This window comes from Mauremys reevesii, linkage group 1 (assembly GCF_016161935.1).
Source record: "Mauremys reevesii isolate NIE-2019 linkage group 1, ASM1616193v1, whole genome shotgun sequence".
Taxonomy (NCBI): Eukaryota; Metazoa; Chordata; order Testudines; family Geoemydidae; genus Mauremys; species Mauremys reevesii.
Genome location: NC_052623.1, coordinates 91,378,464 through 91,403,806, shown reverse-complemented (window position 1 = coordinate 91,403,806; position 25,343 = coordinate 91,378,464).

Sequence of the window (25,343 nt, the reverse complement as noted above, 5' to 3'; positions counted from 1 at the left end):
GAATTGGGGGAAGGGTGAAATTTCACACTCTTTTCCAGAGAACAATTGTGCATGTTCATGTATGTGGATGGGAAAAATTGGGAGTAAATATTCATGTGTTTAGTTTCAGTGAAATGTGCTTTTACACACTATAAAATAAATACTGGAGTGGAACATGAAAAAGTGTTTTCCTTTTTTTTATTATTTTTTTTTGGTATAATTAACAAAATAGTGATTTATGTATTTATTTTTATTTGCCATAGGGTTAGCAATTTTCCATGCAACAGCTTCAATTGTGATCAAATCTTTTCAATAGAAAGTATTTATATTTCCTCCATCTTCTGCCCTATTAAAAGACGAGAATTCTGAAAGGGTGAGCACTTGATTTCAACTTTTGAACTGTTCTTATTAAAACCAATGTCATCCAGGGAGGAAAAACTGGAAGGCAAGATTAATGAAGGGCATTCTCAAAACCAGTATCACCTTTTGATTGTTACATAGGCTACACTAAAAAGTCACTCAACACAGGGCAAGAAAAGCAGTACAATCTTAACAATCCCAGCTTTTCATGCTGTTTCATTGATATGAAACTATTTCATAGTGCCTTGTTTGCTTTTAAGTGTAAGAGAGTATAGAAGGTGCTCTCAAATACATGCTAAGACTCCTGTACTACAATAGGATACATAAAGGCCTGCTTGGATCTATTTGCAGCATTGGAGCATAAAAGAAGACATGGAGCCTGTTATCTTCTCACAGCTGTACAATGCAACCATAGCAAAAGCAAACAGTGCATGTTGATACCAAATGACCAAAACTGTTATGGAATAATTATACTCCCATTGTGATCACATCCCCTACATTCTATAGGAGATTCTTAGTCCGGGCAACATGAAGGATGAAATGGTGTGGAAGTAATTAAATTAAATGAAATAAAAATTACTTCAGACTAGTAAAAGTCATGTTTTCAATTTACCATCAAAATTGTCATACAGTTTCTCAATTATTTTTGGAAATTATTTCGAAATGAAGTTTCTTAATTGGAAACAGTCTTGAACCTTCATAAGGAGAATAATTGTAGTGAATTATACAGTGAACATGAGGCAGATACCTGCATTTTTGTTGCTAGCACCCAGACTTGTTGCAATGTATGGTTGATCTGTAAAAAATACTCTTATTTAGGTCTCTGAATTTGTTACCCGGGATTCTTTCAACCCAAAGCTCTTGGTAACTTTTACTCGGTGCGAGGTGGTGTCAGGAAATAAATCATGGGAGGCTTGGCCATCTGACCGACAGATGGCTGGCACAAACAGGACAACACAAGAGTGCTTTCACTTAAAGCTAAACTTTACTTAGTCTCAATCACTTACACACGTCCACAACAGGTTAATAAAACACCCCCAACCCTTGATAATTACCAAAGCTGAGTGTAGCTCTCAAGTGACACAGCGGCAGGCATCCGGTGGCCAAAGGCTTCCAGTGGTCGCAGGAAGAGCGACCAGCACATCCCTCGGCCCGCGCCACTTCCCGCAACCCCCATAGGAGCAGCAAACCATGGTGAGTGGGAGCCGCGATCGGACAAACCTGTGGACGTGGCAGGTAAACAAATCGGCCCAGCACACAGGGGCTTTCTCTGAACAAGTGGCAGACTGGCTTTGAGAACCACTGGTCTAATATACATTCATTTACAGGAAGGAGGGATCCACAATAAATTAGTGTGGTGTAAGTAGTGTAACCTGATGGAATGTGGGAATCATATTCTGGGAATTGAATCAGCACTAATTTTATTCTTGAGGTGGCCCAGAATTAATTGCTTTATTAGAGACAGCTTCAACTGTCTCAGAGTATATCCAACAGGAGACCAGGGTCTTCAGACCCAAGGAGTTGACAAGAATGTAATGAGGTCTGGTTTAGGGTAGCCAGCAATTTCAGCTAATGAATGGGCAGAGTCATTGTTTCAGATGGTGGACTGTTGGGTAAGTTGTATTCATAGGGACAAATGCTTTTTTAATGAGCAAATTAAGATTTTACTTGGAGAAGATTGTTTTAAAACACAGATGATATTTCCAAACCATAGACTCGATTAGAAAATTTACCACATACATTTAGATGCTAAGGGAATAACTGTAAGCATGCATCCTTATACACATCAAAAATAATAATGGAGACCATGGAATACCACACATTATCACAAACAAATGTGTAACCATGTATATTGTTCACCAAAATATTCCCCTTTCAGAATATATAAAGATGCTTTGCTTCTTTGGCATACTGAGACCTGCATATTCTGTGAAACATAATTGTATGGCTCAGTAATTGGCACATTATACAGAACTCCCACTGGTATCCATGCCAGTTCAGACAGGCTTCAGAGCACAGTCCAAATACCCAAATGAAGTCAACAGAAACTCTGCTACTGACTTTGGTATAAGTTGGATCAGGCCAATTGTGCCATGCAGGCTTTTAAAGCTTATTTTCCTCTATGATGCAGTTAATTTATTTTTTTTTATTTTGTGTATGAATAGCATGTAATTAAGTTTGGGGTTTATTAAACCTATAATATAAGCACACTATTTTTTCTATTTATTTAATTATTTATTTATAATGTATAGCCTCTTTAAGCACATTTTTTTCTTTGTAAGTTCCCATGGAAACCTGCCACTTACATATGGAGCATGAACATGTACTCACAGCACCACTTGTCAGCTGAATGTATGCCATAGAATCATAGGACTGGTAAGGACCTCAAGAGGTCTTCTAGTTCAGTCCCCTTCACTCAAGGCAGGACTAAGTATTATCTAGACCAGGGATTGGCAACCTTTGGCACGCGACCTACCAGGGTAAGCCCCCTGGAGGGCCAGGCCGCTTTGTTTACCGGCCGCATCCGCAGGTTAGGCCAATCGTGGCTTCCACTGGCCACGGTTCGCTGCTCCAGGCCAATGGGGCTGCGAGAAGCCAGGGCCAGCACAGCCCTCAGCCTGCACTGCTTCCTGAAGCCCCCATTGGCCTGGGATGGTGAACCATGGCAAGTGGGAGTCACAATTGGTCAAACCTACAAATGCGGCAGCTAAACAAACTGGCCCGGCCCGTCAGGGTGCTTACCCTGGCGAGCCGCTTGCCAAAGGTTGCCGATCCCTGGGTTAAAGAGAATACTTTTTCCTTTTTCCTCCTTATAACAACCTTTTATGTACTTTAAAACTATAATCATGTCCCCCCCTCTATCCTCTCTTCCCCAGACTAAAAAAAATCTATTTTTTTCAATATTCCCTCATAGGCGATGTTTTCTAAACCTTTAATAATTTGAGTTGCTCTTCTCTGGCATTTCTCCAATTTTTCCACATCTTTCTTGAAATGTGAAATTTTGAGGAGCTCTCCATAGATCCTCAAAATGACATTACACTACTTCCAGAAGTTGTCTCCACTAGAAATATTCAAGTTCTGATTTACTTGACTTTCATTTAATATTCTAATCCTTGAATTGAACCTGACAGGTTGGAACTTGATCCTCGATCTGTAATGTTGTTTATTCAGAAATTCTGAGGGTGAGGGGGACTCTACTGATATTCACAGAGTGGAAAACAAGCAGTACATTTTAAAAGGAGATTCTCTATCTATTGAAAAAAGTGGTTTTTAAGCTCAGAGATTGTAGAACTGATTTATTTAACTCATCATGAAAAATGAATATTTTCAGACTTGGTTGCCTAAATTTAGATTTCTAAATCCATATGTAGGCATCTAAATATGTTACCTGATTTTACAAAGTGCTGAGCATCCACAAGTCCCATACTAGGCCCTTTGTAATTTAACAAAATCTACCTGAACCTAAATATGCTCTTCCTTAAGGAACAAGTATCAGGGCCTGCATTGGAAAACCTTACCGGCATGGTACCCAGTTTTGAGCAGCAGTTAGTCTCAAGATTCTGTGCTCCACCACTGGCAACAATGAGCCAAAAGTTTCTTCCTGCTCCTGATGAGCTTAAACTGGACACAGCATTTCAGTTGATCCTTTCTGTCATGTAAATATATTATATGATGTGCTCACCATCAGTGTGTAAAATGGGTGTCTCCCCAATCACAAAGGCAGGTTTCAACCAATTTGCAGCCAGGATTTTTCTCACCCAATTCTCCCTCCTTCTGCTGGCAGACACTCTTCCACAAGATGTTCTTTCTTTGGGGTTCCAACTTGTTCTCCAGAACTCAGAGATTTGGAGCCCTTCTGGAGCAAAAGGCAGCAAATGATTCCATTAGAAAATTGCCCTGAGACTATTATGTCTGGAGTTTTCCCCCCTCTCACAACCTCATGAGGCCATGGTCCAGTCATGCTCAGCGACTAAGATCAGAAGTGGCCGTGATTTAGTTGTTTTCACTATGCATAGAGTGTAAGAATATTAACAGAAAGATAGAAAAAATTGTGGAAATAGGACAATTTTTAAGTGCATGTACTCATTTCATATTCAAGACAGGAAACTATTAGCATATAAGAGAAATTAATTTTTGCAAATGAGACCAGTGAATAGGCTGTTAGACTTCCATTTTAAGTTCTACTCTCACTCCTCCCTCTCTCCCTTCTTTGTTTCATTTCCTTCCCTTGCTTTGCAACCCTGACTCTCATCCTCATCCGTTTTCTCTTCTCTATTTCTCTCTCTTCATTTTCCTTCTGCTCAGGCAGTCCGTATTTCTCTCCTCTCCTCCCATTTGCAATCTCCCATATTCCCCTTACTTCTGGGCCTGGCTCACTCCTGGATGCAACATCTTCAGGAATTGCAGACCTCTCTCCTCCAGGGCAGCTGTTCTTCCTGGATGTCATCCATCCTAGAGTCTTCAAGCAACTCTCACTGTACATAGCACACCTTTCTGCCATACCCTACTTTGTGCCGCTGCTCTTGTGCTGGTGCCTATATTTCATGAAAGCAGCGTTTAACCCAGGGACCTATGGAAAATCCTTTTTATTACTAGTGTGTGTGTAAGTTGGTATGCTATACCAGCATGGAACATCCTATTATACCATCTCAGTTCAAGCACTATGAGGTACAAATGGTAAATACCTGTGGAATTTAGACTTAATTCCCCCCTGCCCCCTAAATTCTTCTCATATTTCCCCCATGGCCACAGAGGTACACTCACTACTTTAGAAAAATTGTGTAAAAAAAATCAGCTGCAGAAGTGATCATTTTGTCTTTAAAACCTCAGGTATTATATATTATTAAAATCCAAGGCTTAAATGTATCTTTAAAATGCTGGGATTTGGAACAAAAGTACTTGTATTTATTTCTCCTTAAATTGTGATCTGCTGGGAATGTCCATCTGCCTTGTTTGAAAAGTACCTAGCACAGAGTGGACAATGCTGTAAATAAACAACATTTGTTATTTATCAATATGTTGGAGACCAGGCTACTTTTATCCTCTGTGCATTCCATACAGCATGTTATACTTTTTTTCCAGCTGTTTTTTGCATTGTTTACATCAATATGGAAAATCTTCAGTAAACAGATTTTTTTTTTAAATCCAGATTTTCTTGCCTAAAGGGCAAATCTACCTGCATCAAATTTACACCTGTTATTGCAGCTCTGAATGTATTTTTAACCTCTGATGGTGGAGAAAACAACAGCAACTTCCATCTTATTTAGAGATAACAGGTGCACTCCCCTCATAAAATGGCAGTTGTCACTTCTGTTTACCTTTGTTTAATTAGGAAACAATGTCTTTTTGCTACCTCAGGCTGACACAATGCTGCCATTGCTCGTCATCTGGGGACATAATATGTCACCAACATATCACCTTATAACCTCTCTTTCACTGTAAATACTGAAGGGAACAGATGTCAACTGTTAAAATCTAAAAGAAAACTGTAAGTTGAACACACTCTATTTACTTCAGGTCTTTGAGTGCTTCTTAACCCCTCCTGGTTTAAAACTGTCACATCCCAGGATTTGTGTACTAAAAAACAAATCCATTTCTGATGTCAGACACCATTATACCAGCTGATTCATTGAAAATTCTTGTCAAATCTTCTCCCTTCCTCTTACCACCCCAGGCCCAACCACTTCCATGTGGCATTTAGAGCAAAAGCAGAATTCCAGTACTTCTCCCATCCCTCGCTTTGTTGTGCCAGTACTGACAGCTTCTGCAGCTTTACAGGTAGCTTCCTGCATTTAATCTGACCTTTTCAGCACAGCATGGGGATCAGAAGAGTAAATAAAGGAGCAAATTAAGCTGTGTGGCTTTAGGAATGTGTAAAGCTCTGATTGTTTCTTTAATCTTTGATCGTTGACTTTGATCTATATTTGCAATAGTGCACCAGGAATACAAGAGTCTTGATATAACCTTTACTAATATGTAGATATTTTCTACAGTTAATGAATCATGTTTTGATTTGCCAACACTTCATAAATGGGATTGTTACAGACACTCTAACCTAAAGTCTGAATGGAGGGTATTTTTTAAACATACTAAATTTAAACAGGAACTAAATTGGCTTATTCAATGCTACATTAATGACTGTCAAATTTCAGTCACATGCATTTATTATAAAATTATAAAATCCTCTCCTTTCAGATAAGAGCAATGATTGGACTTAATCAGGAGTCAGGAGACAAAGGTAAGATTGGCATTCAGTTCTTAACTCACATAGATACGGGGGAAGACAAGGCTCTAATGAGATAAATTACATTCTTAACTTTGAATTTCCTGATTTTCTTGGTTTAAATTAGATTTACTAGTATTTGAATGTAACATTTTTTTATGTAATTCACTTTGAAAAACAAAATTAGCAAAGTTATTAGAATATATTTACTTGGCAAAGTTTAGCAGCTTTTGATTTAAAAGCTTAAATCAAATACAGTAGATATCTATTTTATTTTCATAGATATCTGAAAAGAACCAGGAGGTTACTCAGTCCCAGCCAATTCAGGATTATTTCCATTATACATTTCTAGTATGGTTTCTGAGGAAGTTTTCCTAATATTCAGTTAAAACTTCCCGTTTCTTAATTTCATTCCATTACACCTGAGTGCCACCATCTACCACACTATTAATGAATTCCTCTACATTTTTAGAGTTTACACACTTCAGTTTTCTGTGGATCTATGTCATTTCCCACCTGTATTGATCGCTTACTCTTAATCTCTCATTTGTCTCTCCATCTGGGCCCTGATGACTTCCCACATTTGCTCCTCTCTAATCTTTTGGTGCCAATCTAGTGATTCACAATTTAAAAATAATTGTCAGTGTTAGCCAGACATTGGTGATGTATAACATCCAGCTGCATTTATTTCTATATGTTCAAGTTCCACAAGTATTTCCTTATCTGTTTCTTCAAATCATTTTTGAGACATCACTAATGTTAGTGGCCTCCTTATTTCAGGTTCAGTCCTTAAAGTGCTGAACAGTGTAGCTCCACATCCAGCCAGTCAAATAGGTCTACTAATGTGTTGAAAGTTAAACACATAGTTAAATGGTTTCCTGGATCTCTACCAGAATACTCAGTATTTTGCAGAATCTAGCCTTTAGGATCCAATTCTATTCCCATTGATTTTAATTGTGCAGGCTCAAACTCTTATTCATAGACCCACTTTGTCCTATCTATCGAATATCTGTGTTTAAGATTGTTCCAAGCTATATATGTTTATACTTTTCCTGATTTAGCCTCATTTTCCTATTTCCTGACTTGTTTCTGATCTCAGTAGGTCAATTTTTATATTTTTTCTCTGTCCTCAGTAATATTTGCAACTCCTAATATACATCAACTGTGAATTTCATGAGTATTCCAAGGACCTGACCATGCAATTGCTAGTGCAGGGAAGACTGCTATGCCTACCGAGAGCTTCCTAATGTCTATGGGGCTCCACACACTATCAGTTGCCAAATCAGGTGTTAGGTCATTCATGAAGATGTTAAATAACTCCAGATAATGTTGATCTGTGTAGGATCCCCATTAGATATCTTCCTCTCTTGACATCCATTACATGTTTTCATGATTTTTACTTTAAGCCTTTCAGCCACCTTTCAGTTTGAATTGAAACATTATTTCTGTTGTTGTTAATTAATTAATTATTATGTATTATTTTATTTGTATTACCATAGTGTCTAGAGGCCCCAGTCAAGGACCAGAACCCCATTGTGCTAAGAACTTTACAAACATAGAACAGAAAGCTGACCCCTGCCCAAAGGGGCTTACAATTCAAGTAAAAAGACAAGATACAACAGATGGATAAAGACAGACAGGGGAGTACAAGGAAACAATAAGACAGTATTAATCATCATGAGAAGCGGTGGTGTCAGCACACTAGCAGTCTAACCACTGCCAAGTTTTTTGTAGGCATCACCACAATTGAGAGTTTTGAGGAGGTATTTGAAGTGGATAATAAAGTAGTTTTCAGGCCTTTATGGGGAGCAATTCCCAAGCACATGAATCAGCATGGGAGAAAGCATGAAGGTCCTTGTTTTAAACTTTAACAAATGGGCAATGGAGGGTGCTATGAATGGGCTATGAGAGGCTAGAATTGACAGCTAGATAGTGAATGAGAGATAATGGGCAGGGTGAGGATTGACAATTAAGGACCTTGAAAGTGAAAACAAGCATCTTATGTTTCAGATGATAGAGGGAGCCAGTGGAGGGATTCAAAGAGAGGGGTGACATGGTCAAAGTGACAAGCTAGGAAAGTACATTTTGAATGCATATGAGTGGAGCAAGATTGCAATTGTCAAAGCCAGAAAGAAGGATATTGCAATAATTAAGGAATATAGAAGCATTCCTTCCCAAGCTACATTGAGTTAACTTTTCATGATTTGATGACTGTTTTAAATGCATTAATCAAATTCAAATTCATCCACTGAAGGACCAATCCTGCACTCCTAATGCAGGCAAAACTTCCAATAAAAGAGTGAAGGACTGGGCCCTATTTTTGTAAGCCTGTCAAAGAATAACAAATCTATTTGAAAATAATTAAGAGATACACTATGATCAGTTGGTGTATGGGTGAATACCTGAAAGAAGTGCCTAACTCACAGAACCTTTTCCAATTTGTGGAGGTGCCATTTATAGTCATAATAATTGTATACACCTGATTTCAGGGACTCCATTGAGCTAGCCCTACTAAGAGCATTAGCCAACCCCATTGGGACATTGTCTCACCTTGCTCCACACTGAATTTGAAGACAGCACTATTTCTGAGGGGTACAGCACACATTCCTCTCCAATGTCTGGCCAGCTCTGAAAAGAGACAAAGCCAGGACCATTGCCCCACCTATCCTAGTTTCCGATAGCTAACATTCATGGGGACACTATGTATGACCTATGTTCCCAAAAAGGATCGTGTCTGGCCTCTATGCAGGGGCTCCTCACGGTCTCTCTCTTTCCTTGTGCACCAATGCAGGGCCAGGAACACTCAAGCAAAACAGCAGAGTCCTGCAAAGACAATGATCTGACAAAATCACTGACAGAACTTTTCTATTATAGTGAAAAGTTAAAAAAAAAATCTGCTGCCTAGTGCTTAGACAACAGTTAATCAAAGACTTTCTGAAGGAATACAAAGTCTGACATAAAGATCAACAGTGATTTGCAGGTCTCAAGCTTCAAGTGAAAGTGGCAAGAGTTTACTGCTTGCAAGTGTCTGACTGACAGCTCTTGTGAATGAACCTGTCCACTTAGCAAGTACAATACAGCAGACAGCAGCACTGCAAACTTGTCAAACATCTTCCCTCACAGTTTGCTTCTTTCCTGGCATTTGCCTTTTGCCAGTCTTGGAAGAACCTTGGGTGGTAGTGAAAGGGTAACAGGTGGGGGAGGGATAGCTCAGTGGCTTGAACATTGGTCTGCTAAACCCAGGCTTATAAACTCAATCCTTGAGGGGGCCACTTAGGGAACTGGGGTAAAAATCTATGTGGGGATTGGTCCTGCTTTGAGCAGGGAGTTGGACTAGATGACCTCCTGAGGTCCCTTCCAACACTGATATTCTATGTAGTACTCTAAGTGCTTCTTCAATATTGGACCTCTCTTACTAAGTCCAAAAACAGAAGTGCCAAATGATGTCATTGGGGGCAATAGTTTCTGTGATGTAGATACCTGCTCACTAGGAAGTAGTATGGGATCATAACTTATTTCACACAGGACAATGAGTATCTGTTAGATACCATTATCCACCTGAGCCACTTATGCGCCAGTGACTTCAAGATAAAGTGTTCTATATCTCATTACCAATCTTTTAAGCCATCCAAGCACTCAATACATTTTTGAAATGGGAAATAAGAAACGGACAGTCTAAAAACCTTACATTTTAATTCCCCTACACACACGCCAACCCAAAACAAAACACTAACAACTGTAGTACTGACTTCTTCATCTCTAATCTGATGTGAAATACATTTGAGGTTAATCCTTAATGGAAACATATGAAACTACACACAGTTTGACCCAAAAGGGCCAGATCTTCTTCTACTGAATGCCCAATTTTAGGTTAACTAATGTGCTTGTGTTCAGAATTCAGGTGCATTAGTTTGTTTGCACTGCTAACAGCTTTCCTTTCCATAAGAGCATTCACTACTACATTAATACAACATAGGAAAGTCTCAGCTGAGAATAGTCAATATTTCATGACCAAATAATGAGCCTACTATTTCTTTACTTCACTCAGTCAGTCACTCACAGCTGCTAGTACATGCTGTTCCAGTGGGACTCAGAATAAGAATGGTTTAATTGAAAGCATTTGCCAGAGAATTGACTGTTGTTACTCAATGTTGCAAAACCTATATTGCCCACAACACTTTTTTCAATCAAAATGCAACCTGGTACTTCTCCCTGCCCAAGATTTTGAAGTGCAAGTACATACATGCATTTAGGCTTCTGAAACAATGAAACAAATTGCTGTCATGTCATTATGCATGAAAGAAAATATCTATTATTTTAATTATACTTTATATCAGGGCTCAGCAATCTCTGGCACGTGGCTTGCCAGGGTAAGCACCCTAGAGGGCTGGGCCAGTTTGTTTACCTGCCACATCGGCAGGTTCGGCGGATCGTGACTCCCACTGGCTGCGGTTCGCCATCTCATGGGGGCATTGGGAAGCCGCGGCCAGCACATCCTTTGTCTGCTGAATCTGCCAACGCGGCAGGTAAACAAACTGGCCTGGCCCGCCAGGATCCTTACCCTGGTGAGCTGCGTCCCAGAGGTTGCCGACCCTTGCCTTATATAATCAATGTCTTTGCTTTAATAGTTTTTTGGTATCAGAAATATTCATAGCTGGAATAGTTACCATATCAGCTATTACAGCATATATGCAATATATTTAGAGCTTAATTCACAAGGTACGTAAACACATTCCTAATTTAATTATAAGAGTAATCTCATTGACTTCTATGCAAATACTCACATGCTTCAGTATCTTGCCAAATTATGGTCTGAGAGGATCATGGATGTTTCTGTTTTAACTCCATTAAAATTATTGGGCTTACACCAGAGATGAATTGGGTTTACATAGACAAATCTTGTTGTCATTTCCCTCACTCAGGGCAGAATCTAGATAGGTTATCTAACTAAAAATCTGGAGTAATTACACTGAAGTCAGTGACAAATTCCAGACTTACAATGGTATAGATGACATGACGCTGTGGTATAGATGACAGTACGCTGGCCCTGTGACTTTGATAGGACTACATGCATACAGCAGCGGGCAGATTTTTCCAATCAAAATCTCCAGACAATATCAGTAGGTGCATTTCGAGCTTTTGCAGCCTGCGCTTTTGACAAATCAATAATGCTGCAAAGAGAAATGAGAAGTGGCTTGCAAGATATTAATTGGACTTCTCTTGAGGACACTTTAGGCCGAATTCTGTTCTCATTTTCATGAGTAGGAATTTTGAGGAGTTATTTTCAGCTGAGCTACACCAGATTTATGCCAGTTTAACAGAACAGCATTTGGACCATAGATATCTGTGAATAGCTTAGAAACTTATATATATTCATTAAAAGAGTCACTATGCTACCCGCTGTACACTACTTTAGTGCTGTCAAAATGTTAGTAACCTGCAAAGCTTTGGATCCAATATAGAAAATGATTAAGTACTTAAAATATCTAGCAGGTATGATACATGCTACACCACACTGTCATTTCATGTAACAATACAACAAAACAAAAGTACAAAAAGTCCTGTTTTATGCTGTCCATTTGCTCTACATGTGGGCAGCAAATCACAGAGACAAAACATTCTTCTGGGTGCAAGCAGTAAGACAGAGGTAGTTGTTAGCAGCTCTTTTTGAATGTTCTAAAATCATATCTGACTTTTGTGCTACTGTCAAAGGTGACAGGTGTACAGTAGATAATTAATTATTCCAAGTGAATTAACAAATTGAAGAAATCCTCTGTTTCTGACACCAGTTCAGAGTTTGTTAGCTAGCATATCCTTCGTTAGAAATCAGACTGTCACAGGATGTCAGATTGGATTTTCGAGCCTCGCTACTCCCAAAATACATTAAAGCAGCCATGCAATACCTTTGATTGTAGACATTAAAATCAACACTATCAATTAAGGAGCCAATTATCCAGGTTAAAATCTTAGGTGCTGGTCTAGCATAGCATCTCTACAGCATTGCAAGTCACACAAGTCCAAGGTCATAGTATAGATGTTTTGCATGTGACAGGTCCAGTTTTGCTGAGGAAACAGATTGTCGTACATGGAAAGCAACTCTCTTCAGCTGTCTTCTCCTTTTGCCTTCCTGGCCCAACACCCCCACCTCCAATCAAATCAACCGTTAGGATTGTAGACACTACACGTTGTACTCTGAAAGGCAGGAATGCATGAAAATAAACTACCTTGCCTCCCATGCTGAACTGCTGCTTGACCTCAGATTTTTGTTTGTTTGTTTGGGGTTAGATTTTTTTTTCTTTTTTTTTTCCCGTAATTCTGAAGGTTTTGTCGAGAGATGGTGAGTTTCTTCCCTGATCACTGAATCTCAGTTGAAAATCACCATAGTGAATCTGACTCCTTTTCCAATCCCCATCCTGTTTTTTCTACAGAAAGGCTCTTTCTTTGCTTTCCTTTACTTTAGGCGATGGGGAAAACAATATGAGCTCCTCCAATGTGTACTTTGGTGTTTGGGAGCGGAGGGATCAGAGAGGTTTTACTTTCCATTGACATTTTTTAACAAAACTTTAGGTTACAATAACTTTTTTTCCACTTCTTCCCAAGGTGACTGCTATTCACTCAGCTGAAGATGAATCTGTGTGAGGATGCCATGGGACTGCCTAAAAAACAAAGCACACATGCCACAGTGATAGGAGCCTGTAGTTTGGTGGTCTGTCCAGTCAGCTGACCTGGTGGTCAGGGCCTGCTACTCTAGTCTCTCTTTCAGTTTAATTTGTCCAGGACCCCTGACCAGGGTTCAGCTGACACAGCTTTTTTGTTGGTAGATACCCACTTCTTCCCATCCCAGGGCTAGACATAGGGGAATTTGGAGTGTGTATGAGTACCCAAGCTCTCTCTCTCCATTGGATCCTGGTTCAGAGACCTGAAAGTGTGTCAGCACAGATTTTCCTACCCTTTACCCACCTCCTGTTCACCTTCCCCTGGGCCACTTCGTACCCCACCCAATGTCTCAATTTTGGGCATGGCTTCTGTTTCATTATAGTCCTTTTTTCCAAACCTGCACAATTTCAGGGCTGATTCAAACAACTCTCTGGTGCTCCACTCATGGTTCTCCCTATCTCAGGGAGCTCTCCAAGGAGGGGGTGGGAAAAGATTCACAGCCAAACATCCTCTATAAGAGATCCTTCTCCTCCTAGGAAGAGCAACTAAAATGATTAGGGGTTTAGAGAGGGTCCCATATGAGGAAAGATTAAAGAGGCTAGGACTCTTCAGTTTGGAAAAGAGGAGACTAAGGGGGGACATGATAGAGGTATATAAAATCATGAGTGATGTTGAGAAAGTGGATAAGGAAAAGTTATTTACTTATTCCCATAATACAAGAACTAGGGGTCACCAAATGAAATTAAGAGGCAGCAGGTTTAAAACAAATAAAAGGAAGTTCTTCTTCACGCAGCGCACAGTCAACTTGTGGAACTCCTTACCTGAGGAGGTTGTGAAGGCTAGGACTATAACAATGTTTAAAAGGGGACTGGATAAATTCATGGTGGCTAAGTCCATAAATGGCTATTAGCCAGGATGGGTAAGAATGGTGTCCCTAGCCTCTGTTCGTCAGAGGATGGAGATGGATGGCAGGAGAGAGACCACTTGATCATTGCCTGTTAGGTTCACTCCCTCAGGGGCACCTGGCATTGGCCACTGTCGGTAGACAGATACTGGGCTAGATGGACCTTTGGTCTTACCCGGTACGGCCTTTCTTATGTTCTTATGTTCTTAATAGCTTCTTTCCTCCCACACTGACCTGGGCTACTGGACCTCTTTTTATACTGCTCCTTTCCCCAGGAGCATGCTTGGCAGTACCTGAGGGACAGAGCCTTCTCTGTCCAGCCCTGCTCCAGCTTTTCCCCGGCCTTGGCCTTAGTGTGGGCTTTCTAAATTCCATCACAGAGCTTTCTGCAAATTCAAGACAGCAATGCTGTCCCCTGCAAGCATTCAAAATTATTGGCTTGCCCCCTGAAAGCATGAGATTGTCCTAAAATTAATGATTACAAAAAATACAAACAAGGGCTAGAAATTTACTTTTTTTAAAATGAAAGCTGAGTTTCTTTCATAATAACAGAGCCACTGCAGCATCAAATACTGCAGCATTCATGATAAAATAATGAATGTCATCAAGACATGAACGGATGATCACGTGCTTTGGAGAGGCCTCTGGTGTTCCCAAGAATCAGATTGCTAGGAACTTCACTGGCCTTGGGAAGATGGTAAACTGGACTGCCTAATTTTGTATCCCTCGGCCTATGACAGTGATTTAGGAAGATCATGACACTTCTGCCAGCAAACAGTCATTGAAATGAATCAGACCCCATCAGGCCCATTATGGCTTCTCTACATGGGAAGTTAATATACTCTGCATAGATGGAGTATACACTGGGGCTTTTCCAGCATAGCTATGTCAGATAGGGTATGTGATTTTTTTTTCGCACATCTGGCTCACATAGCAATGCTGACAAAACTTAGTAGTCTATGCCTGGTCTTACTTACTAAATTCTACTACATTAAGCCACCCGAGAGCTCTTTAGTGCACAATAGGACTGTCCAGATCGGTAGTTAGTGAGGATTTGCAAATGTACTGTAAATTTACACCCTAGCTTGCTGTGCACTAACGGCCCCAAGTAGAAAAACCCTTAGCATGTAGAAAAGGTTTGTACTGTTAAGTAGGCTATGATTATGGATCTCTAAGAACACTGGAGATAAGCCAGAAATATTTCCTGGGCCCTGCCATTACCCAATTCTTATTTAACACATTTACTGGTACTGTGGTAACTTTTCTTAAAATAAAGATGAAAAAGACTCAATAATTAAAATACTGTATGTTTAAGAGAGTGCTCTGTTTCCACAGAACCCTAATGGGTAATGTCATTTCAGGGCTGCTCTTGGTTTACAGCAACAACAGGCCTTCAAAATGTGACATTAAAGCACAGAGCCCTAAATTTTGTATATGCTTTGAGCTAAGAGGAATTGGGGTTTAAACTCAAATGAATTTTGTTATAAAAGTGGCAAGTTTCATAGTCCTTGTTATCTCTTGCAAGAGTAAGCTCAATAGTAAAGATTCACAGAAAGTTCTGTCTCATGAACTCATTAGCTTTTCTCTATTACTGGACAGTTTCATTGTTCCAATGTATCATGAAATGTTAAGTCACAGACAAATGATGTCTCAGCTAATTAGACCAGGGGTCAGCAACCTCTGGCACGTGGCTCTCCAGGGTAAGCACCCTGGCGGACCGGGCCAGTTTGTTTACCTGCCACGTTGGCAGGTTCGCCAGACCATGGCTCCCACTGGCTGCAGTTTGCCATCCCAGGCCAATGGGGGTTTCGGGAAGCTGCGGCCAGTACATCCCTAGGCCCGCGGCACTTCTCGCTGTCCCCATTGGCCTGGGATGGCAAACCGCAGCCAATGGGAGCTGCAGTCTGCTGAACCTGCCGATGTGGCAGGTAAACAAACTGGACCAGCCTGCCAGAGTACTTACCCTGGCGAGCCGCATGCCAGAGGTTGCTGACCCCTGAACTAAACCCAATCACATAGAGGGCTTTGAACATCAGGACAAAGACCTTGAATCAGGCTCTGTTTTCAGTGGGAGCCTGTATATACAATAGAAAACCAAGGTGATGCATCCACTACAATATTTGTTATTAAGCAGCTTTTTGTACCATTTGGAGTTTTCTTTGGGGGGTAGGCTTCATTCCTGGATAGAATAGTAGCAATAATTAGTCCTGCATGGATCACCATGGTAAGATTTGTCTCTGATTGGAAGATGTATATTCTTTTAGCAATTTGAAGATAGAAGTGGATGGGTTTATTTAGCTACTTTGGCTATTTGAGCATACAGTAGCAATGAGGCCTCCACAGTGATCCCACAACTGTAAACCATTTATATCTGTCATCAGATTTTCCTCATAGTGAAGGATGTTAGAGAGGAGAGAAATGTAAGCACTTGCCTTGTGCTACCAGCATCACCTCACTCTTATCCCTGTTCAACTTTAGCCACCTGCTTTTCATCCAAGTACTGATTTCAGGTAACCAGAGAGGAAGTTGGAATATGGCATTGTTTGTTTCTGACCTACCAACTGCAGAGTTCAGGTGGAAAAAACTAGTATGTCACCATGGAATTAAAAGCTCTACCATAATGCAAACACACAAGAGGGCTGAATTAAGGTTACCTGTGCAGCCTTAATTCCAGTATTTTTAAAATGTGGAGTACTTGATTTTGTAACCTAAATATTCTTTTAATGTAAGGTTTTGGGGAGGAGAGAGGTTGGTAGGTAATTTCAAAATACATTAGCTTGAATTTTTCATATGTCTTTTCAGTCCAGACAAAAATTGATACTAGATTCAAAATAATTTAATCTTACATAAATATTCTGTATGTATTAGGTCAGACCCTTAGCCTATTAAGTCTACTTTGTGCTGCTCTGATAGTGCAATGTAGGCTTAAATCTGGCTTTAATTTTAGTTTCAATATTTACACAGCATTTGGGAATTTTCAGGTGCCATAGTGGCTTCATAGCTCCTAAAACCAATTCCCTCCTTCAATATAGGGAAATTGATGGGCAAAAGGGTTAATGTTTGGTTTCTCCAGCCTTTCTGGGATTTCCAGGCTACTAGAATGGCACTTGTGATCTGTTAACAGCTAGCATACTGTAGAGGCTCCTCTAAATTGTGTCAGAAACAAAGGCTTGTATAGAGTGGTCTCAGGATCATGGATTCACGAAGGTGGCTATAAAGTTACCATCATCAGTGGTTTGTGCATTGGCCTGCTAAACCCAGGGTTATGAGTTCAATCCTTGAGGGGGCCACTTAGAAATCTGGGGTAAAATCAGTACTTGGTCCTGTTAGTGAAGGCAGGGGGCTGGACTCCATGACCTTTTAGGGTTTCTTCTAGTTCTATGAGATAGGTATAGCTCCATATATTATTTATTTTTTTATCCCTTCCACTCAATTGCACCAAGCACTGCTCTGGTGCAGCCAGGGATCTTGCCTATTGGTCTTAATATGAATTCACATTATACAGCATATTACTTACAGATTATGGCTCTATAATTCTTAATGTGCAGTGAAGTTCCATCTGAAATGGGTTACTGCAAATACACAGTAGAAGTATTGCTCTTGTTAGAGGGCTTTCCCTTTACTCTCCCCCTTGGTTCTTTGTCACACAGACAGAAAGCAGAAGACCAGAAGTCTGAAGTGCAGGCAATGCAAGGTTTATTGGGGTTAGTTTCCAGCAAGCATGTTTCCCATAACAATAACGCCGCATAGCCTTGTTTCCCAATATTCTGACTCCCCCCTTCTCAGGAGACGTAATTATACCTGAAATGCATGCCCACAGTTCCACCCTTTACAATTTACGGTCATGTTCCATTTTGGGGGGTCATGACTCTGAGGTCTCCATTCCACCCCTTTTGTACCCCATGGGAGGGGTAAGGAGTGAGGTTGTGCTACGGTCAGGGGCAGGCATTTCTCTGGCCTTTTAGTGCTTTACCTTCCCATCACCTCCAAATCCCCCTTTGCTCCCCCAACTGGTTGCTTGACCTTGCCTTAAGGAGTTGAGACAGTCTTCAAGTGTGCACTCATCTATTACACTCCCACCATGCCCAGTAACACTTGAACTGCTCTCATCTGTTCCCATTATACTAACAAAACCATCTGGCTTAGGCTAAAGCAACATGCACAGTGTTTTTGTCCTTAGTAAGGATCCCTTTGTTCATACATATTAGTAACAATGTATATGTGTCTAAAAGAATTAAACAAGCGAGCAAAACCCAAAATACTGTCTCAGGCAAAAATACAGGCCTGGATCCTATGTTGGCACTAGCACTCCTAACACCTCTAATGGAACAACTAGGCTGTTTTAATTTTGTTCTCTAGAAATATTAGACAGGATTCATCCATTATAGGCTAATAGCCTAATTTATAGATACAAGGAGATATTAAATTCACTGGAGCTCAAGCCAAGTAAGCTTAGACTCATAGACTCATAGACTTTAAGGTCAGAAGGGACCATTATGATCATCCAGTCTGACCTCCTGCACAAAGCAGGCCACAGAATCTTACCCATCCACTTCTATAACAAACCCCTAACCTATGTCTGAGTTATTGAAGTCTTCAAATTGTGGTTTGAAGACCTCAAGCTGCAGAGAGTCCTCCAGCAAGTGCCCCATGCCCCATGCTGCAGAAGAAGGCAAAAAACCTCCAGGGCCTCTGCCAATCTGCCCCAGAGGAAAATTCCTTCCCAACCCCAAATATGGCAATCAGTTAAAGCCTGAGCATGTGGGCAAGACTCACCCTCTAGCACCCAGGAAAGAATTCTCTGCAGTAACTCAGATCCCATCCCATCTAACATCCCATCACAGACCACTTGACATACTTACCTGCTGATAATCAAAGATCAATTGCCAAAATTAATTGCCAAAATTAGGCTATCCTATCATACCATCCCTTCCATAAACTTATCAAGCTTATTTCCCTTTGTTTTGTAATCCTTTACATTTAAACAGGTAAATACATTTTTTTTCTGAACATTTATGAAGAAGAAACATAGGACAAAAATACCTCCAGGTTGAGTCTAAGTATACTACTTTTTTGTCTGAAATGACTGTTTTGGGGTTGAATACAATATCTTCTCAACAGGTACAGATGTTCATAATTGGAAAACAGAGACCATTATCTGTCTTTCTAATGCTTGAAGAAACTGCTATAATTGATGTGCTCTAACCTTTCAAAGGGTTGATTCTGTCTATTTCTTGTAGCTTTAGAATTATCTAGAAAATTTAAGAATCCTTTGCTAATCGAAGAAAATATGCTGAAATACTGCACCTTGATCTTGAACCTTAATAGATGGAAGAGAGTCAAACCAAAAGTATTAAAATTAGAATTCAGATCAAGAGAAATTACTCTGGAAATCAGCAGATATTGCTAATATATAATCTCATTTCTTTATCTCATATATATTTCCATCTGTTCCATTCTGCATTTTAAGAAGATCAACCTTTAATTCTCCAAAACCAGAAATAAGGCATAACAGACTGTGATCTTCAAATCCCCAGCTTCCTAAAGTTTTATCCTTTCCCTTACAGCAGTAATGGGCAACCTATGGGTTGTGTGCAGCCTGCAGGCCACAAGTTGCCCACCACTGCCTTACAGTCTTTCTGTTTCTGTGTAGGGTCATCCTGCTTAAATTCTAGAACCTTTAAGTGCTAGAATCCTCCAATTCTTGAGTCCTATTGTTCATTGTTTCTCGGTTCTCAGACTCTGCATGTGTTACCTGTTCTGCATGGATCGTCACTGCCTTACATAAGGTGTAGTCATTGACATGACTATGAACTTGTTGCACAACACTACTATTCTGATCTGGTAGCAACTCATACCCATTTTGTACAGGTATAAATGGCTATACAAGGTGCACTGCAATGCAGGATCAGGCCCAAAATGCCTCCAGGAGTGTCAAATCCTGTAAGAGGGTACATCTGCATTATCTCAGATTGTTGGTCTGCACTAACACCCTTACCTTTTCTTCCTCTCCCCATCTCTCACCCAATATACACACACAGAGCACACAATCTCCAAGGAGGACTAAATATAGGATCTCTGCAGGAGCACCAAGAATAATGGGGAGGAAGGCCACCTTGTGTTGTGGCCACCCACCTTGTTCACCAGAGCAGACTGGCAAAAATCTGACCTTTAATGAGTTTCTGGGCCTATCTACCCTGCACCACAGTTTGGACTACAGGAGTGTGAACAGCAAGGCTTACCAAAGCACTGTTCTCTAATACCCCCATGTGGACACAAACTAAAAGGTTCCTACTTCACATTAATGCAACCTTCTTCAAACAGTCATTGAAGTAGGAACCTTTTAGTTTATACTTGTAGTGTCCATATGGGGACATTACAGCCCATCATTTTGTTGTGCATTATTATTCACACACTACTAGTCCAATCAGTGGGGCCATATAGCTATGCTCTCTGTCTTTACTCAGTTCCTGAAAGGGAGCAGTCAACTGACATAAACTAATTACAAACATTGATTTAGATCATAATTGCAGTAGTTTAACATTCTTCATTTGTCTCACCAGTTGGTTAGAACTGCATGCCATAAAAGCAAAACCAAGCATTTGTGGATATATTACACAATAGCCTCTATTATTTACAGGTGATTTAGCAACAGCAAGTTCAGTTTTATTGTTGTTGATTAGTTCCAAAATGATGAACCAAAGATGTATATGGGGAAGTTGTTCAGCAGACATCTTTTAAAAACCAGAGTCAGACTCCATTTGTTTCCACCCTACAACAACCTGCTCAAGACTTGAGCTTAGCTGTTTTGCCAGTGAACAGTGTGAATTCCAGGCAGCTATTTCTGTAAACAACGAACAATCCAGCAACCACCATCAAGAAGTTTTTAATGCATTACAAATCAAATTGGAAGGAAAACATACAGTTTGATCTGGAATATTAATTTTAAATGGTTTCCATCCAGCAAAGAACTCTTAAATTTTCACACAAACGGGGATACCATATTACTAAAAATGCAAGTTTTTAATCTAAAAATGTATACACTTTACATCAGCCTTCCCAAGATCCCATCTTTTTTTTTTTGGCCTCTGTTATAGTATGCTGCCTTATATTGAAGAAAACTGGTGTCTCTTCCCCCAGAACAAGTAAATGCCAGAGGGTAACAATAACTATATTGATCCTAAGGGGGAAAAGAAGCAAAATGACTTGTATTAGTTTCCATTGGAAGCCAGTGCCAGAGTCAGGATTAGTTCTAACTCTTAGCCCAGTGTTCTTTCCGCTGAAGCCAACTACAAGCTATTCCTCTTTCTCAAGATGAGTCAACTTTGCACCTAACCCCCAAATGTTACCAATGTTTGCTAATAAGGCCCCGGTCCTGCATATTGCAACACAGAGGAATGAGAAAAATAGCCATAGGGGCCAGTGTGACTGCACAAGCAGTTTTTTAGCTATCTAAAACCCAAAAATGATACATACAGGAAATGGAAGGAGGGGTATGTCACCAAGGAAGGATACATGGGAACAAGGGTGGCTCCAGGCACCAGCGCAGCAAGCGCATGCCTGGGGTGGCAATCTGTGGGGGGCGGCCTGCCGGTCGCTGTGAGGTGGCGGGTACCAAAGGCGCGGGACTGGTAGATCACCCGCAGAAACGCTGCTGAATCCACATGAGCAGCGGACCTCCCGCAGGCAAGCCGCCGAAGGCTGCCTGACTGCGGTGCTTGGGGCGGCAAAAAACATAGAGCCGCCCCAGCATGGGAATAGCACGAACATGTAGGGACAAAATCAGGAAGCCAAGGCAAAGAATGAGTTACAGCTGGCAAGGAATGCTAGAGACAACAAGAAATATATGAGACGAAAAAGAAAGCTCAAGGATGGTGTGGGTACGCAGCTCAATAGAGAAGGTGAGCTGGTAATGGCAGATGATAGGAGAGATGCTCAATGCCTACTTTGCTTCAGTTGTCTCACAAAAAATAACAAGTAACTGGACGCGTAGTGAAGTTACCATAGACAATAAAGGGGAAGGGATGCAGATTGGGATAAGTAAAGAACAGGTCAGAGATCTTCTGACCAATTTGAATGAATTCAAATCAGTGAGGCCAGATGCTATTCACCCGCAGGTACTGTAGGAATTAGCTGAAGAAATCTCACTAGCAATAATATTTACAAACTCACGGATGACAGCAGAGGTCCCAGAAGTTATTTAAGTACTTACCTATGGATCGGGGAGCCTAGCTTTAAAATGTTGACTATAGTAGTTGTCTTTAGAACAGCAGCATGCTTAATATTTAATCAAATAAAGCTTTTAAGTGTGATCTATTTCCCATTAATGCAAAGATTTCTTCTCCTGAAGTCATGCTGCTAAAACAGTGTGACTTCTCAAAATGCTGATCTGCATCCTTTGCAGCAAAATTGCAATCAAGCAGAATGGGATTTATTTATTTATTTGGTTTCAGAGATAACAGAGCTTGAGCTAACAGGGCTTCTCTCAGATGCAGAAAGATGAATACTTTATAATTTTGCGTACTAAGCAATCAGCTCCCATTTCTGGAATAGCTAGGATTATGTAACATTTATCTTTATAGCTTTCTTTCATCTCCCAATGAAATATCAACAGTTTTGCAAAAGGCACTACCTGGACCTCTTTTCTCCTTCATCCTTTATTACCATTTGTGTGGATGGAAAAAGCAGAAGTAGTACTACAGCCCCTTTGTTTATATACTCCAGGTAAAACGCTTCTATAACAGACAAAAAGGGCTTAGAGTCCAGGGAGCTTGAATCTTCACTGCACTGTGTATGTTGTAATTATTTACACCCATATGAATTAGGGGTAACACCCTAAAAGATCAGAATGAGAGTGTTCCACACCCATCCTTAATGGGATTACACAAGGTACAATATAATGGAGATTCATGTATCAGGTGTAAATTGCTAATGGCCGAGTCACACCTAGTTAAGTGCAGCAATATAAGGACATAGCTTTCAAAATTGATCTAGTTCAATTGGGGCAGATCAGTAATACAGACAGATTTAAACTGGTTTAAACATTAATATTGATTTAGTTTATATTGGTAACTTCCCAACACAAGTATACTTTTCTAATAAAGACAAAGCCTTTGCTGAAAATGAAATGTGTTGACACTAGCAAGATGTTTTATCCTAGCGTTTACAACATGTACACTCTGGGCTGGAGACATTAGATAGCAAAAATTGGAATGTAGAAAAACTTAGAAAAAGAACTCCAGGAAATAACTACAGCAGAACCCTATTTATCCAATTCTAACCAGACCAGGGCCAGATTGGAAAATCAAAAATTCAGATAATCCAGAGCAGTGGTGGGCCCCGAGACCATTTGTTTAAACTGACCATCCACACGCACGGCTGTCTGAAGCTCCCAGTGGTCACGGTTTGCCATTCCCGACCACTGGGAGCTGCAGCTGGCTGTGCCTGCAGACAGTCAATGTAAACAAACTGTCTCTCGGCCCGCCAGCGGATTACCCTGATGGGCCACAGGTTGCCCACCACTGATCCAGAGAATGGGAAAGTATGAGCTCGCAGTGCCATCTAGTGGAGGGATCACCCACTCCTGGACCTGTGTGCGCTGGTTGTTCGGTTAATACAGAGAGCCAGATAACAGAAGGTTGGGTAAACTGTACTTAGCATTTCCAGCCATACTGTTTGCCTACATATACCTAGACCATTTTCACAAAAGGTAAGAAAGTATCAACATTACCACTTTACAACTGGAGAAACCGAGGCACATAATGACTAGCCCAAATCCAAACAGCAAGAGTGGGATAACAAGGACTAGAACTCAGCCAGCTTCAGCATGCTCTCAGCCATTACATGTTTAGCTGCTAGTTATAGCAACCATCCTACCACAAATTACATCTCTTGGCCTGGAGCTGAAAAGAGAGTAGAAAAACCAGACAGGCCAGTTGGCACCTCTTTTTCCCCATGTACCTCCTTAAAAGTGGTCAAGCCATGTCTCCACAGCCTATGTGTTGGGATGCCAATGCAGCAAATTGCACTGGTCTACAGTCAGCTCCTCCAGCACTGCTGTCTCAGATTGTTGGCATCCCAAGGAAGCATCAGATTATACTGAATAATGGGAGTAATTTTGTTGTTAAACTCTAAATTTTTAAACCAAGAAAGATTTGACAATGGTCTCATTTTTAAATATTTCATCTACCTAAGTCTGAAAATATTTGATCAAATCCAACTGACCTTTTGACATCCCTGGAGTTAGACAGAGACAAAATTCAAACCAAGAAGTGTGAAATGGAAGGATTTTCAGTCCTGCTTTAGGTTCAAATATTAACAATTACCTTTGGAGCTGCTAGAGTAGTACCTCCATCTTACAGTTCCCTCATATAGGCGATGCTATTTTTCATTTGCAATACAAGATGAATCTCTCTTGGTATTTCTGCTATACAAGGTCAATATCAAATGGAGACACTCATTACAGTTTTAGAATGCTCAGAAGGTAGACAAATGAGCAGTAATAATCCAGGCTACACAAACTTCACAAGGTAAGACTTGTGGAGACCTCTTGAAGCTGGTTGATCAGGGTCTGGATTCAGGGGCTAGCAGTGGGCCAACCCCTGCAGGTTTTATTGATATTTTGGGTCCCAAATGTACACTATGCCTCTTGTTTCATGGAAGCATGATGATATTTCTGCTAAGCAGGTATTTGAGTCGTATGGTTATCTAGAGCCTGGCTTAAATGGTGGCTAATCCTTATGTGGCTTGAGCTACCAAATATGAACCTTTGGCTGGCAAGCTCAGGGCCCGGTCATCTTGTCTGTGTGCTACCAACAGCTCTTCAGGGCTTAAAGCAGAATATCACATATATACAGCAGAGTGAGTGACTAAAATGATTTTACTCAATGTGAGGATTAGAGGGAAGGTTTGTTATATTGGTTGCAGTCAAACTACAGCCAAGTTCAATGCAGTATCTAGTAAGAAAGGAACCAAAAGCAAGTGCTCACTAAGACTTCGATCTTCTTCTTGTCAGCTTCAAACACTTCTGTGCATTTGAACCCCCAAAACTTGTCCAACTTTCCTCTGAGCAATCTGGGTAGGCCATATCTCTTTCTAGTCCCAACGTTTATTTTATTTATTCAGAAGATGTAAGTTTCAGCAGAAAAACTTATATTAAGAAAAAAATGTACTTGTCAGGTTTCTTATAGTGCAGCAGAGTTCAAGTTATTGCTATATAAA